This window comes from Rhinolophus hipposideros (genome assembly GCF_964194185.1).
Source record: "Rhinolophus hipposideros genome assembly, chromosome: 13".
Lineage (NCBI taxonomy): Eukaryota > Metazoa > Chordata > Mammalia > Chiroptera > Rhinolophidae > Rhinolophus > Rhinolophus hipposideros.
Genome location: NC_138059.1, coordinates 71,113,175 through 71,128,570, shown reverse-complemented (window position 1 = coordinate 71,128,570; position 15,396 = coordinate 71,113,175). Strand labels below are relative to the sequence as shown.

Below are 15,396 nucleotides of genomic sequence, written 5' to 3'. Positions count from 1 at the left end.
ATTGTACTCTCAAAAGAACTTGGCAGTTCATAAATATTGGGGGGAAAGTATGCAAATCTTTGCAAAACTCTAGGTCCCTTAAGGTTAATTTAACTGTCGCACGTAATCTCCCAGGAAAGAAAACAGCCTGTGTCCGTGAACCAGCCAGTTAAGTCAGCTAGCTCTCACATTTCACTCCCGTGTTATCTTTTCATCAGGATCTGATTCACTGTGTCAGAAGCATTGATGAGGTCGGTAACCACATTCTGTTCACACTGATTATTCAGTAACTTTAGGCAAAGCTTAAAGCATCCTGCAGCGAGTAACAGGTCCTTCATCACAAGATCGCAAAACACCAGCATTACATAATGAAACTTTTCATACCCGTAATGTGATTTTTTTAACACATCAGTAAAAATTAGAAGAATTTGCCACAATCATTCTGTAATGGCTTAAAATATTTCTCTCTTTCTTGTCAAACAAAACAAAACAAAACCCAGGCATCACTAATGCATTTTTAGTGTTTTTGTTTGAAAGTTAATGGGTTCTAATTAAATTTCCAGGGACTTTTTGTCCTAGTTTAGGGTCACCTAGTTTAGCTGCTGGTAATCCGACTTCCATCTGACGACATTGCTTCTGGGTTAAGAATAGGAAGTAGAAGGCTCTGGGGCCCCAGCCCTCCCTTCCAGTTCCCCTGGCATGTGAACTGCTGATGGCTCTTCTTGTTACCTGCTGCTGCATGACAAACTACCTATACTTAGTGGCCTAAAACAACAATCGTAGTTCATTTTGCTCATGAATCTGCAAACTGGACAGGGCTCAGCAGGGACAGCCTTTTCCTTCTCCCTGCATCATCAGCTGGTGACCCCAGCAAGAGGCTGAAACCGTCATCGGAATTCTCGCTCACATGTCTAGTGGTTGCTGCTGGCGGAAAGCTGGGCTTCAGCAGGGACTGTTGGCCGGAACACCTGCATGTGGGCTGTCCGTGAGCCTGCTTGGCTTCCTGTAATTGTGGCTGCGTTCCAAGAGCAAGTGTCCCAAGAGGACAGCAGAAGTCCATGGCATTTTTATAACCTACCTTTGGAAGTCATATGGCATCATTGCAACTGTATTGATTGAGGTGGTCACAGAGGTCTGCGCAGGTTCAAGAGGAGGGGACATAAGCCGCACTACTCGATTAGGGAAGGTCACCTCTCATCGGATGGGATATATTGGGGTGGCCATCTTTGGAAAATAAGATCTCCCACAGTTGCTAAATAAATTGTTCAGAATGAAGTGTTCTTTTTAAAAAAGATCTGCTTTTGAAATACTTAGAAGTTACCCCCTTATGTAAACATGGTAGTACCTCAAGGACAGTCCTGGGGTGTACTGGGCTCTATGCCAGGGGTTAGGGTTCTAAAGAGGAGTGAGGCATTGTCCTTGCCTTTCAATGGTGTATCGTCCATTGGGAGAGACCCTGAAGTAAGTCATTACAATTATATTTGAAAAATGAAATCATGCAGAGAAGTATTGCTATGTATGTGAACAGAAAACTGCGTCGCCTTCTACCTGAGTGAAACGTAGGTGTCTTCGCAGAGGCAGACCCTTCATGCCGGCTCTTAAAATGTGCAGTAAGAAAAGGGGCAGGAGGCGATCACTTACAGTGGTGGGGACAGGACACCTCAAAAGCTACATGTCTAATGAGGATGCCAACCTCATGGCCATTGGAAAGAAACGGTCCTGAGCTTGGATGATTCTGATTCCATCTTGACTTTAGCTTCTCATATCATGTATCTGAATGAATCATACTTAGTGATGCTTTAATAGCTCATGAAAGAGAATAATATGATAAAAATGGATTGGCACATAATAGGAAATGTTATAAATGTCATAACTTTAAATACCTGACATTTCCACAAGACACTTGAGTACTGGTTTCTAGACCATTATTTACCAATAAATATGCATTGACCAAATGAATAAATAGTCATATGGCATCATCGCAAGTGCATTGACTGAGGTGGTTACATTATTCTCAAATAACACTGTCTCTCGAGTATAAAGTGTTCTGTAATGACTCCTAAGAAAAGATTAAGTCATGTCCATGGGAGACCAAAAAAGATGTTTTTGGATAGAAAAATACATCTAAATCCTTTTTCATCTATGAATTTTTAACATAAATGTGATAACTTGATGCAGAGAGCTCTGAGACTTTTTCACTTACAGATGGATGGTGGATATTTCCCATGTCAGGTCATGTAGCTCTGTTATTCTTTCTAAGGCATACATTTAGGGTATCTCTGTGTATGTACCGTAATCTAACCATTCCCTACTTACAGATATTTAAATGTTTCCCATGTTTCACTATTACAGACAGTGGTATCTCTCTGGGTGATGGACCGTGGATTGTTTCGACTTTTCTGTAGTTTGCAGAATTTCATTTAGTAAGCAACACGAAAACATATTTTGGTTTTGAAAGAGATACCAATGCATCACATGCATAAGATAGCCAGAGACAGGTTACTCACTATATAAATAGGTGGTTCACATTTTGTTTTAATTCTCCCCATTTCATTTCAAAGTATTTGTTTTCTAAGGGGAGTCTTCAGAAAAAAAGCCTCTGATTGGCCTCTTCTTCATTCCACTTTTACTCCAACTAGGCAAACAATATAGCAGTGAGGGAAACATTTTGGGTAAACAGTTGAGAACAGGTTGGAAATAGTGTCCTTATTTGGTTAACTTCTAAAGAAATACCTTCTTGCATGTGGATTTATCTGTTGGAGAGCTTAGATTATTTTCTTGTTGAAAAATGTACCCCTTGTTAGAAGTCAGGATTATGGTTACTCTTGGATGGAGAGAGAGTGATTGGTAGGAATCCTTGGGGATGGCGGACTTCAGGGGCGCTGGCAATGTCATTTCTTAAAAGTGGTGTAAGTTACACACAGCTGTGCTCACTTGATGAAAATTCGCTAAGCCCTACACTTGTTGTTTCCTGTGCTTTACTACATGTATGTTATTCTTCAAGTACAAAATGAAAAATAAAGAGCCATGGAGTGAAAGAGGAGGTCATTTTGGCAGGCCCAAAGCAATCCATGAAATAAAGGCAGGAGGCGAGAAGACTTATAACTTAAGGACTAGTTTCAGAACAAAACACTATCTATATATCATTTAAGAAAATGAGAAAAGGTAGCTAATGACAAAATTCCCACCGCATCAAATAATATTTTCACTCTTCGTAATAATTTTAATACTATCGCAGGCTTTGACTATTATTCCTCCGTTTTATCCATATAGTGGTCACCATGCTAGTTACTTCATCCCAGGTGAATCCCTCCACCTCTGTACATTCCCACCCCCAAATCCACCAACACCTTACTGCATCGGTTAATCGTGCCCTGTCTTTGCCTCTCCATGAGTTCCTCAACCTGTGAAAAATATACCAAACTCTTCCTGTCCTAGAAAATATCTCCCCACAACCAAGCTCCTTCTCCAGTGTTTGCCCTCATCTGTCGTCTCATCTTCTACTTGCAGTCTCCATTTCCTCTCTTTTTAACTATCCCTTAACTTTGTGGAACTCAAAAAATGGTTATGTTGGTCCGTTGCATTATTGTATTGCGTCGTAATCATTTATGTGTTGCCCACCCCACACTGTCAGACTAGCAGCAGTGCGGAGATGCTGTTTGTTCGTCTTTGTATTGGCAGAACCAAGTATAATGTCCTCCTTTCAGAAAACTGCACTCATTGTTACCACCAGGGAACTTGAGTAAATGATGCCCCCAGTGCCATAATATAAGAGCACATTCCACCTCCTTCTCCACTCCACCACTGCCCCCCATGGGGCTTAGATCTCTCCTAACTCCAGTTGCCATAGCGTTGATTAGTCCCGTAAGCTCTGGAACCTGTCCTGCCCACCACTGTACTCCCAATAACCAGCCAAGTGCCCAACTCACGGCAGGGGCTTCCTAGATACTCTTCTAATAAATGGAGGAATGTGTGCATGAATGAAAAGAAGTGTGGAAAGTGAATCTGACGTAGAGGGACAGAATTCTTGGGGCTGGGAAGGAGAGAAGACATATCTAGTTTTCATCCTTTCTGTGCCCTAGAGGAGAGCAATGTTTTTCAAACAACTTGTTAAGATCAGTTAGTAAATTGTGAAATCAACTTTGTGAGCCACAGTTGACATTTTAAAATGAAATACAATAGAACAGAACAGATACAGGAAGAGAATAGGATGGAATAGAATGGAAAAGAAAATATCAGTTGCAGGTGGTAAAGAAAAGCAACATTTCATAAAATTTTCAGTTATATGTATAATTGTATATATATATATACACACACACACACACACACACACACACATACCTGTTTTGTATTTCCATTTAAATATTAATATTTATTATGTGTGTCAGGGTAAAAAATTGAAAGCTCCTGCCATAGTCTCCTGTGCAGGATAGTTTTTGGAGTTTTAAAAGTCAGATAACCATGAGAGAAATGAGGTTATTGTGACGATCAGCAACATTTGAGCTGCTTATTTCTTTATTATTTTTGTCATCTTTTATTTTGGGCAGCCCAGTCTTCTAAGCAAGTTAATCTTCAACTCAAAGGCACAGTTCACTTCGAAATCTGTGGAAATACTTTTTGAAATAGGAGATGGATAAATCAACTGTCTGTATAGAATATATTAATGTGTCAATGTTGGAAAAACACACTATACAGAGCTCAGTGTGGAAACAGCATGCATTACTTATTAATATTTGTCAAAACATAAAGTTTCAATATGTTGCAGATATATATGACATTTTATATAGTTTAGGAATATTTTTACTTGATTCTCAATTCTCTAAACTGTTCAGAGGGTTGGGTCTGCCTTTACATTTCTGAATTCATTAGCAGTTTCTTAATGAATTCTCACTTTATTTTCATATTCTTTAATATATCTAATTTCCTAGCTATCCTTCCTGTCAGATTGAGCTGAAGGCCTCCATTGTGATCTGCTTACTTTGAGTCTCTTTGACCATGTAACTCTGTAGTTGAAAGTTACGTTAGAGCACCCACCATTGGGTCTTGCTCTGGACACCCAGGCCCAGCAGGAGACCATTCCCAGAGTCCTAGCCAGAGACGAGGGGGTGATGTGGTGGCTTCTGTCATCGCCTTGGTCGGGATGACATGCTTGCCCACAAAGGCAGGTGGGTTAGCTGTACCTGAACCTTGTGGACGAAGGCGGGAAGCAGGGGGACATCAGAGGTTTTGAGCAGACAAAAGACCAAACCAAACAAGTGAAGGTGGTTCCCAGTAGGGCCCCAGCCCCCAGGCTGCATCCCACATCCAGCTGTTCTCTGGACTGCTGACTGGGGAATGCGTGGATGACCTGGGCTGATGTGGAAGGCTCAGCCGCCACATACCAACACTCTGTTTATTAAAAACATCTTCTTTTCGTATTTCCCAAATCCAGATTGCGTTTAGGAGGAAAGAAAGAAAGCCTGAAGCAGTCAAGAAACAGAACCAGACCAGACGAGGTAACTGCAAATACTTTCAGGTAGGTAAGACATAAGTTTTGTGACGTTTTCTCAAAACCTGTAGTAATTAATCATAAAGGGAAGAGGAGGGCTGAACGGTGACCTCAGGTGTGGCGAGATGTCTGTCACTGGAGCTATTTAAGTGCAGGCCACGCGATTATAGTCTGCGATGTGAAGGAGAGAATGCCAGCCCTGCAGGGCAGGACCTGAGCCTACAGCCCTGACACCCTTTTATCTCCTAGAACACGTTTCTAGAAGTTCTTCCAAAGCACACAAACAAGCCGAAGGTGTTCCAACTCCCTGGCACCACTTGGGGTCACAGTGTCTGTTGAAGGCCCAGAGCTGCTCAGGGAGCTCTCTGATAGCCTCTGGATTGTACAGATGGATAGCATGACTCGGAGGGAAACACAGACAGCAATCTGGGGGGCGTTTTGCAGTTTTCTTCTTGTGCTTTAGGAGGACCAGTGCAAGAAAAGGGATTGAATTCAATGAGCTTTGTATACGAAATCCCCATAAAAGTATTTCAGGGAGGGAGAAAAGTAGAGGTGCTGTTTAATGGGTGCAGGGTTTCACACTGGCAAGATGAGAAAGTTCTGGAGATCTGTTTCACAATAGTGTGAATATGTTTAACACGGGTGAACTGAATAGTTAAACATGATTAAGATGGTAAAGTTCATGTTGTCTTTTTTACCACATTAAAACTGTACTTCATTGTATATGTTTTTTAAAATTCTGTATGAGTAGAAAAATTAGATCAGCTCTCTCTTCATTACTCCTCACTAGTCCCGAGATTCCATGAGGGATTACAGATCAAATCAAGTGTTTCAGCGTTCTGTGCCACGTCTTTGTCACCTAATAATAATGATAGTTGCAAGAGCCCAGGCACACAGGGGCTGTGATGGTCTTACATCAGTCGGGCATCTCACCCCGTAAACAGGTGGAGCTGGGTGCACCCCTGGGGCCAGAATGCAGTGTTTATGAGAGCCTACTCAGTGCTCAATAAGGAAGAGCTGTGAGCCAGACAAGGAACTTGGTAAATTTTACATCGGGGGCTTTGGCATACATAGTTAGTGATAATTTGATGGTCTCTTTTGACACTCAAAATAGAGTAAAAGAGATTAATGCAAATTAGAAATGTTCCCCAGTTCTGGAAGTTGAAGTACGCCCCAACAATTGGAAAATTAATCTTCACATGTGATTTAATGAGACGATATATGTAGAAAACATCCAACGCATGAGCCAGACACAGAGCAGAGTTTTGTAGAGAGGAGAGACTCCATACCTATCTGTGAATAAATGAATCGCGAGGGCTCAGTAAATGTTAGCTAAGCATGTATTAGGTTTCCAACACGTAACAAAAAATGCTCTCCTTGGAAGATGTGACAGAGCTGACAAAATTGGGGCAAGTTGCCGCTTCAGATATTGTACGTAAGGAAACTTGCTAAGAATTGGGATGCAGTAAGGAAGACGGTGACATCTCTGAAAGACAATACAAAAGAGGCAGCTTTGGGACACCGGAGCACGTGACAATAGCCGCGCATCTACTGTGTTGATGGATGGCCTTCTCACATGCAGGCATGCAGCGTTCAGACTTGCCCTTTTGGTGACTCAGTGTATCCAGTATTCATTTAACACACATTTCCCGAGCGCCAGGGGCTGGGCTTGCCCTGAAGAGGCGAACACGGATGAAGCCTAGGCCCTGGCATTTCAGGAGCTCACCCTGAGGGGGAATGCTGACACGCAGCTACACATCACAGCGCAAAAACGGGGCAGCACACCACGCAGCCTAACGCAACGCGAGTGGCCACATGGCAGAGAGGCGCGATGCGTGTGGTCTCGTGGGGGTGAGGGAGGGACGGGCTGGGAAGGGCTTCCCAGAGGAAGCAGTCCTATTTTTGGGGGCGGGGGGGAAGACAGGTGTGAAAGGAAAAGGAGGAGTATACTTTCACTCTAGGTTAATAATAATAATAAGGACCTATGATGCAGCAAGCCCCTGAAATGCATTCCTTCTCCCGTTGTGTGATACTTCCTCGCCACGCGTGTGCGCGCCCACGTCGTGGGGGCCTCCGCTGTGGGCAGGAGCGGGGCCTGCCCGTGGGAGCACGTGCGCAGGCCCAGGCCCGTCCCTCTGCGGGCGCCTCCTCCAGGACCCGGTTTCCTCTGCCCCCTCCTTTGTCTGGAGCCTCTTGGGCGCTCCCTACTCCTTCCGTCCCGAGAGGTTCAGGTGTGAAAGGCAGGGCCCCTCCGCGCAGGGACAGCGGCGTCGGAGGACAGTGGCTGGCAAAGGGACAGCAGCAGAGCAGTGAGAAATTACCGTCTGTTGTCGCTAAGATACACACGGGGGCGGCGGGGCGGGGCACGGACCCACTGTGTCCTGGAGGAGAGGGTGCCCGTCTGAGCCAGGGCCCTGCGTGTTCGCGAGGAGCACCGTCCGGGTGACCCAGCGCCGGGTCACGGCTGGGTCCTGCCGGCTGCCCACCCCGGGCCTCTGCTGAGCGGTCCAGGGAGGCAGAGGCTGCCCACGCTGGTGCAGAGGGCGCCGAGTCCAACGTGATGGGGGGCGCCCACGGCTGTGCGTTAGCGGGGTTACCCCACTCGGCGCCCCCCGCGCCCCCCGAGAGGTCTTACTTGCAGCCCAGAGCACTGAGGCTGGACCACCGGGAGGACGGGAAGCCACGGCCTAACAATACTGAGCTCAGAAGAAAACAGAAACAAACCAGTCATTCCAGAATCTGGGAGGCACGTTAACAAAGTACCAGGAAAGACCAGGGAAAAGTCACTGGCTTAAGGGGCATCGAGAGGAGCGCTGGAGGCACAGGCCTGGGTTTGAATTCAGTCCTGCACTTTGTTTGCTGTGAGTTTGGAAAATTTGCTTAACTACCCAGCCTTGGTTTTCTTTATCTGTCATTAGTGGACGTTGAGGGTTTTAGTTTTTACAGTTGTGTACAATGCTGTGATCAGTATCTGTACACACATCCTTGAATTAATCTCATTATTCAGAAGGGATTCCTAGATGCCGCATTCCTTGGCCAAAGGTATGCATTTGAGGCGTGTGGTCAATTGCCTTCCTGACAGTTGCCAGCATTTTACATACAATGACAGCATAAGAGAGTGCTCGTTTCCCAGCATCCTTCAGATCATAGGTTAGTAAAAAAAAAAAATCTTGGTTTTGTTGACTTTATGTGAAAATAGGCATCCCTTTGTTGTTATGTAGCAATGCTGGTAATCACTCATTTAGTTGGATCTTTTTCACGCATTTTATCGGCCGTTTGTGTTTCTTCTTTCGTGAATTGTCAGTTTATGGCCCACACCCATGTTTCTATTAGTCTATTTGGATTTTCTTGACTGTTTTATGAGAATTCTTTATACACAAAGAAGGGTAAATTTTTATCTGCCATAATTTGCAATTTTTGTTTGTCTTTTTATTTTTTATGATGGCTTTTTATATTTAGAAGCTTTAAGGTTTATGTGGACTGAATAATTTCTGATGCCCTTTCAAATTATTCATGGCATTCATTCCTAATGATTTTGGGGGAAATGCATTTACATGTACAGAGAATTATTTGGACCCCATCCCTGGAGTGTTAGATGTGCAGATATTAGAAAGATATACAGAGTATAGAAAAGCCAGAAATGAAGTCACTCATATTTTAGTTATAGAGTTAAATGTTTAATGCTTGGAGACATATATATGAATCAACACAATTCTTAATTTTTAAGGAATTTCAAATTTTGAGTATGCTTTTACATATATGTATCATGTATTTTGGTGTTTAAATATTTACATAAAACATTTATTAATAGACATGATGTAAAGTACTTTTCCCTGGAACTAGCAAATGTACAATCTATCAACAAAACATTCTTCACTTTTATTTATTCAAGCTACCACAACAGGATAAATCTGAATAAAGCCTATGACATTTATGAATACTTTGTCCAAGATCAGATAGGATGCTATGTATAGGAAAAAATAATATTAACTACAATTGAGATAAATAAAATTAGACACACATAGCACTGTATCTATTATCTTTTTTTCTGACTCCTTTTTTCTTCCCTTTGGCCAGGGAATCAGAACTGAGTCCATAGTGTGCTGTTTGATGTATTTTTTAAATTCAGAAAAGCACAAAAGAATGACATACCGTAGGTGGATTAGTCTGTTTCCAGCCCCACAGGTAGAGCAACGAACGGCCCAGCAGTCCTGCCCAGTGGGCCCCTTTCATAAACCATTCCCAGGTTGAGGATCAGTAGTACGTTAAGGAGAGGATTAAAAGGTTAGAAAGCAGAGCTTCAGAAAAGGTTAAAGGCTGGGTTGGAGGGACTAAGGCTTCAGAATTGGCTCAGACCTGTTACTTAATTCCGTTCTGCCTAAAGCAAGTGATTCTACAAACACAAATGACATATAGATAATAGTATTTTTGTTTGAGTGCTTGACATTGGAGCGGTAGGAACTACTTTTTTTCCTTTTTTTTTAAATCTTGCTCTTTTTTCTTTGTAAAACTCATTCTCTCACATAGGTCCCACAAAACAAGAGGGGTTATAGAGAACATTTTCGTTATCCTCAGGTGAAAGAACCTGGTATTTTAACCAAGAAAATAAGCATGGTAACTTGAGGATATGAAAGGCTGTCGGCTTTCCTTCCTACCCCACAGCGTGCTCAGAGGAGGGATTGAGATAGGGAGGAATAACTTCCTGACTCTCTGGTTAAATGTGTAACTAGCTGAATACAAAAAAAGGAGGCGGAGAAGAATCCAGGGAAATATTAAAATACACCAGTCCTGTCTCCATACTTGAAAACCATCTAGTTTTGCTCCAAGTTAGAGGCAGGTAGATCAGATGTCCTGATCATACCCACAACCCACACATACTATAGCAGACTGTATTTCTAAATTATATACCGGGATTAACACACCAATACCAACTCCACCATGAATGACCACCTGGAGTCCTTCCCCATAACCTGCAGAGGGTCCCAAGGAAGGGCACTGATTGGCCCTGCTTGAGAAGCATACCCGCCAATCACTGAGCCCAGGAGAGCCGCTACTATGATTGGCCAGATCCCGAGTTGGGGGATATGGAGGAAATGTTCCGGGGAACCAAACACAGCAGTTGTCTTAATGCATTGCAGAAAGAAACAGAGATGGGGTGAGTTTTTTTCCCAAGTAAACCAGTTTAAATTGAAGTGAAATACATACAGAAAAATACACAAATTTCAAGTATAGAGTTTGATGAATGCTTACAAAGTGAAAATACCCATACAACCATCACCAAGATTACAAAATGAAACATAATGTTGATTTTTTTTTTTTTTTAAGTTAAGTCTTTACTAGCTTCATTTGAGACTCTTTCAGGGCACTTTTTTCCATGCTAACTCAATAAATAAGTTTCCTCAAAATGGTAAAATTATAACCACAAGTGCTTGTAATCAAAGAGTTAATTCAATCTTCTAAATAATAAATACAGAAATCTTTTGGGTTTCAAGAATTTTCTCTCATGCTAAAAAATATTCCCATTAAAAAAATAAAGAAAAAGGATGTGAAACAATCCTCAGAACCTCGTCTTATCATCTGTCAATCACCTTTCTGTTCCTGTGTTCTGGGGTTTTCTTCACCTCCTGTTCTCTACAGTACTATAGAATAAGTCAATGGCTTGATAATCAGTTTTTACATTTTTCTGTGTTTTTTTTTGTCTTTTTACTCAGAAATAAAGTTATTGCAATTATATCACATAATATCTATTAATCTATCAAGTAATGTTTTAGTAAAAGGGAATAGGTCTGTATTTTCTTTTCTAAATAATTGTTTTCTAATGTAAAAGTAACGTATATTCATGTCAAAAATTTGAAAATAACAAAAAGCAAAAAGAAACTGAAAATCACCCTTAATCCCACTACTCAGGAATAACCATTGCAAACATTTTCCCAGGGTTTTTGGTTTTTTTTCTGTGACTGTGTATTTTTTTCTTTTGCACAAAGTTCATAACCTCTGTCAGCTTTGTATACTGCTTTCTTTCTCGCTTACCTTTGCAATCTGATGGCTTTGTGTTTCTAATCAGAAAAATACATGATGAGAATTTTAACATGTTAATACGTGAAATTAAATTCACACGCTACTCAGTAGTATTCCAGAAGAGGAAGGCTGTAGTATTAGAGTACCTCTGTGGAATCAAAACATGTAGAAAGAAAGAAGACAATGCTGTGAAGTGCTGATGGCCAACTCCCAGCTACAAACCGTAGAAGTCACTTGGTGGTGCATAGATCTCACTTATAAGAACAGATAAAGAACTCAATGGATCTTTTGGAGAGATTGACATTTTAGCCACTTCCTCTACAAAGCAACCTAGGGACCATCCCTTTGTAGGTCATAAGTGCACAGAAAGCTATACAACAGGCAAGATCTGAATTAAATTTTCTCTCTCATAACTCATAGACACAGAGAACAAAGTAGATGGGAGGGGGTTGGGGATTGGGTAAGAAAGGTGAAGAGGATAAGAAGTACAAATTGGTAGTTACAAAATAGTCACAGGGATGTAAAGTACAGTATGGGGAATATAGTCAATTATATTGTAAAAACTGTAGTGTCAGATGGATATGAGACTTATTGAGGGGATCACTTCATAAACTATATAAATGTCTAACTATACTGTATACCTGAAACTAACATAAAATGAATGTCAACAATAATTTAAAAAATAGTCACAGGGTTATATAGTAGAGCATAGGGAATATAGTCAATATTGTAATAACTATGTACAGTGTCAGATGGGTAATAGATTTATTGGGGTTATCACTTTGTGAGGTATATAAATGTCTAATCACTACGTTGGTTCGTACACCTGAAACTAATAAAAAAAATTAGCTCCATCAAAAAAAATTTTTTTCTGTCTCATGGGAAATTAACGAGGCCATTTAAAAAATCATTTAAGATGTGAGCTAATTATTTAGACAGTAATCCGAGATTAATCTCTAGGAATGGGAATGCTCTTCCACACTTCATGGCTTCTCTACAATTAGAAGCATGAAGCATTTTCAAAGGGAACTGCGTCTGTTGCAAAGTGAAGTTCAATTTGAACATTAACTTCAGATATCCAGACTTGTCATGGAGAAGAGAATGTGACAGTAAAATTGTTACCTAACTTGTTGGGACTGAAATCAAGGCTAAAGCATACTGAACTTGGGTTCTCTGGCATGGATTTCTCCCCAATAAATGGCCAGGCAATCTTACAGTAGGCCTGGAGATTAATTTCCTTTTCAGAGAAATAAGAAAGGAAAACAGATGACTTTCAAAATAATTTTGGATTGGGAAAGATCTTTCTCTACAAGGCACCAAAGGCAGAAGCCATAAAAAAAAAAAAAAAAAAGATTCGTTTGACCATGTTAAAAAAATGGCCTATATATTGACATGTAAAAATCTATAGAGCAAAAAGGTTAGATAATAGATAAATAAAACAGTGTTAAAAAGGTTTTGCATGTGGGATTGTATCACAGAAAAACATACCTTTATCCATTGTGGGGCTTTTTGAATGTAATTGTTGGGCTGAGTTCATTCTGAACCTCAGACCATGCTGCCAGTCAATTTGTGATTTGTTTTTGGGTGGGATATGGACCTGTAGAGACAGGCCTTTGCAATCACATAAAAATAATCTAACAAGGTTTTTCTTGAATAACAAAAATTACACTTCTTCGGGTGGCAAATAAATTACAGGATGCAGGCTAGCACTGCTCAGGAGCGTTTGTGGTCTTTGGAGGCTCACAAATCTAGGTTTAAATTCTGATCCTGCACTTCGGGGTTAGCAGGTTACTTACCTTTCTGACCCATAGATTTTTAATCTGTGAAATTGACCTAAATGCCTACCACACAAGGTTTCTATGATGATTAAATGGGATAATGTGTATTAGGCCCTTGGGAGAGTGATGGCAAACAAAACATTTCTAAATAAATGGTCACTGGTAAAACTCAGTGTTCCTTGGTGGTAGTCAATTAAGAAAAAACAGCAATTCGTAAACACTACAAACTACAAAAAAGAAGTGTATATAATGAGGCTTCTAGAAGACAAGGTCTCCTTCTGCAATATCAAGTCAGTTTTGTCTCAGTACAAAAGCAATGGGAAGATTTTACAAGGAAAGAAAGAAACGGAATTTACAAAATATACCAGTGCATTCGGTGAACGTGTTCAGTTTCTGGAAAAGTGAAATCGTTGTGATTCTAAAATAGAACCAAAGATGTTCATCTTACCTCTGAACCTGACAGTTTTAGGACTTAAGATTGAAAACGTGTGATGGAAACAGCAAAGCTAGGTCAGAAGTATGATTTTGTTTTATTCCTTTGGGATTCTTGTCCCATCAAAAGAACATTTTCCAAGAAGGTTAGCGTCTATCTGAAGGAAACTTAGGTGAGACAGTGATACACTTCACAGCAGGAGAGGAAAGCTTCGAAGGGAAGCATTCAGCTAGAGAAGTCAGCAGGCTGCGGCCCAAGTCGGACTCGCCACCTGTTTTTGTGTGACTGGCAAGCCAAGAGGGAGAACGGTTTTACATTTTTTAATGGTGGAAAAATTTTTTTCATGACACGTGAACATTTTATGAAGTCAAATTTCAATGTGCATAAATAAAATTTTAGTGGAACATAGCCACACCCATGGCTGCTTTCCCATTGCAAGGGCAGAGTTGAGTAGTTGTCATAGGGACCGGATGGCCCAGAAAGCCAAAAATATTTACTATCTGACCCTTTACAGAAAAAGTTTGTTGACTGTTGAGCTCGAGGTAAGCCTAACTGGAAAGCAAAATAGATGGCTATTTTAATAACTTTGAAGTAGAGAAGGTCAAAACACATAAATACAACGCAGTTGTTAAAGACCCACATTTATTAACATAAAAAGATGTTACTATATTGTTAAATGAAAAAAAGGGCAGATTATAAAACAACACATCATATGGTCACATTTTTAAAAATGTAAAAATAGATCACCAATTGATCAAACAATTGATAGATCGGAAAAGAGTGATAGTCAATATATTTTGCCACCAGTGGGCATGGACACCAAACCATCCACACAGTTGCCCATTGTAAGTAACAGATAGATATGGTTATTCATCAGTGTATACCCTGAAAACCAGCCCTAGACATCTATGCAGGAACATTATTTGGAATATACAATAAACGTTAATGACTGTCTCTGGGTGGTGGAATTGTGGGTAATTTTTCATGTCTCTTTTATTTACTCATAGTTTCATATATTTTCAAATATTTTTCAAACCAACAGCATTATTACTCTTAAAATCAGGAAATAAATAAAGTTATACCTATTTAGAAAATGAAATAGAGCAAAGGAGAAGAAATCAACCAACTAATTACCCAAATAGCACCATTTCCATAAATCATGAAATAGAAATATTTTCTAAATGCTTTGGTTCTCAATTTTTATCATATAATCTTCTGATAAAAAAAAAACTGCTTAGTGGAGAAAATTTGGAAAATACAGTAAAGGACAAAAAGTAATCAATTATCCTAGAAGTTAATATTTTGGTGTATTTACCTTTTATACAAAATTGGGAGCATATTATAGTTTGTGTCTTTTTTCTCAATATTTAGACAAGAAATATGTTATCTTTCAAAATATTATTAAGGGGTACCTAATATAATGAGATCTACCATAATTAGTTTCCCCACATTATTGGAAATTAAGCGATTTCTTATTTTTCTCTTATAAATAACACTTTGAAACACATTCGTATATAAAAATCATCTCTGCTGTGGGGCAGTTTCCTAGGAATGCATTTGGAGGCCACCAACATTTTTAATGACTCTTGACACATATTACCAAATTGCTTTCCAGACAGCCTCTTCCAAATAGACCCTTAGTCTCAGTTCATCTCATGCTGGCCAATTTAGAGTATTACAATTAAAAAATAATAACATCA

At 40.3% G+C, this 15,396-nt stretch overlaps 1 long non-coding RNA gene across 1 annotated transcript in view; it reads left to right on the top strand.

Moving 5' to 3' along the window:
* LOC308506783 overlaps positions 1–15,396 on the top strand; it is a 39,342-nt gene that overhangs the window by 6,560 nt on the left and 17,386 nt on the right. Inside the window, exon 2 of the long non-coding RNA XR_013994773.1 lies at positions 5,411–5,494. This is a non-coding gene — a long non-coding RNA (uncharacterized lncRNA). The remainder of the gene's footprint in view (positions 1–5,410; positions 5,495–15,396) is intronic.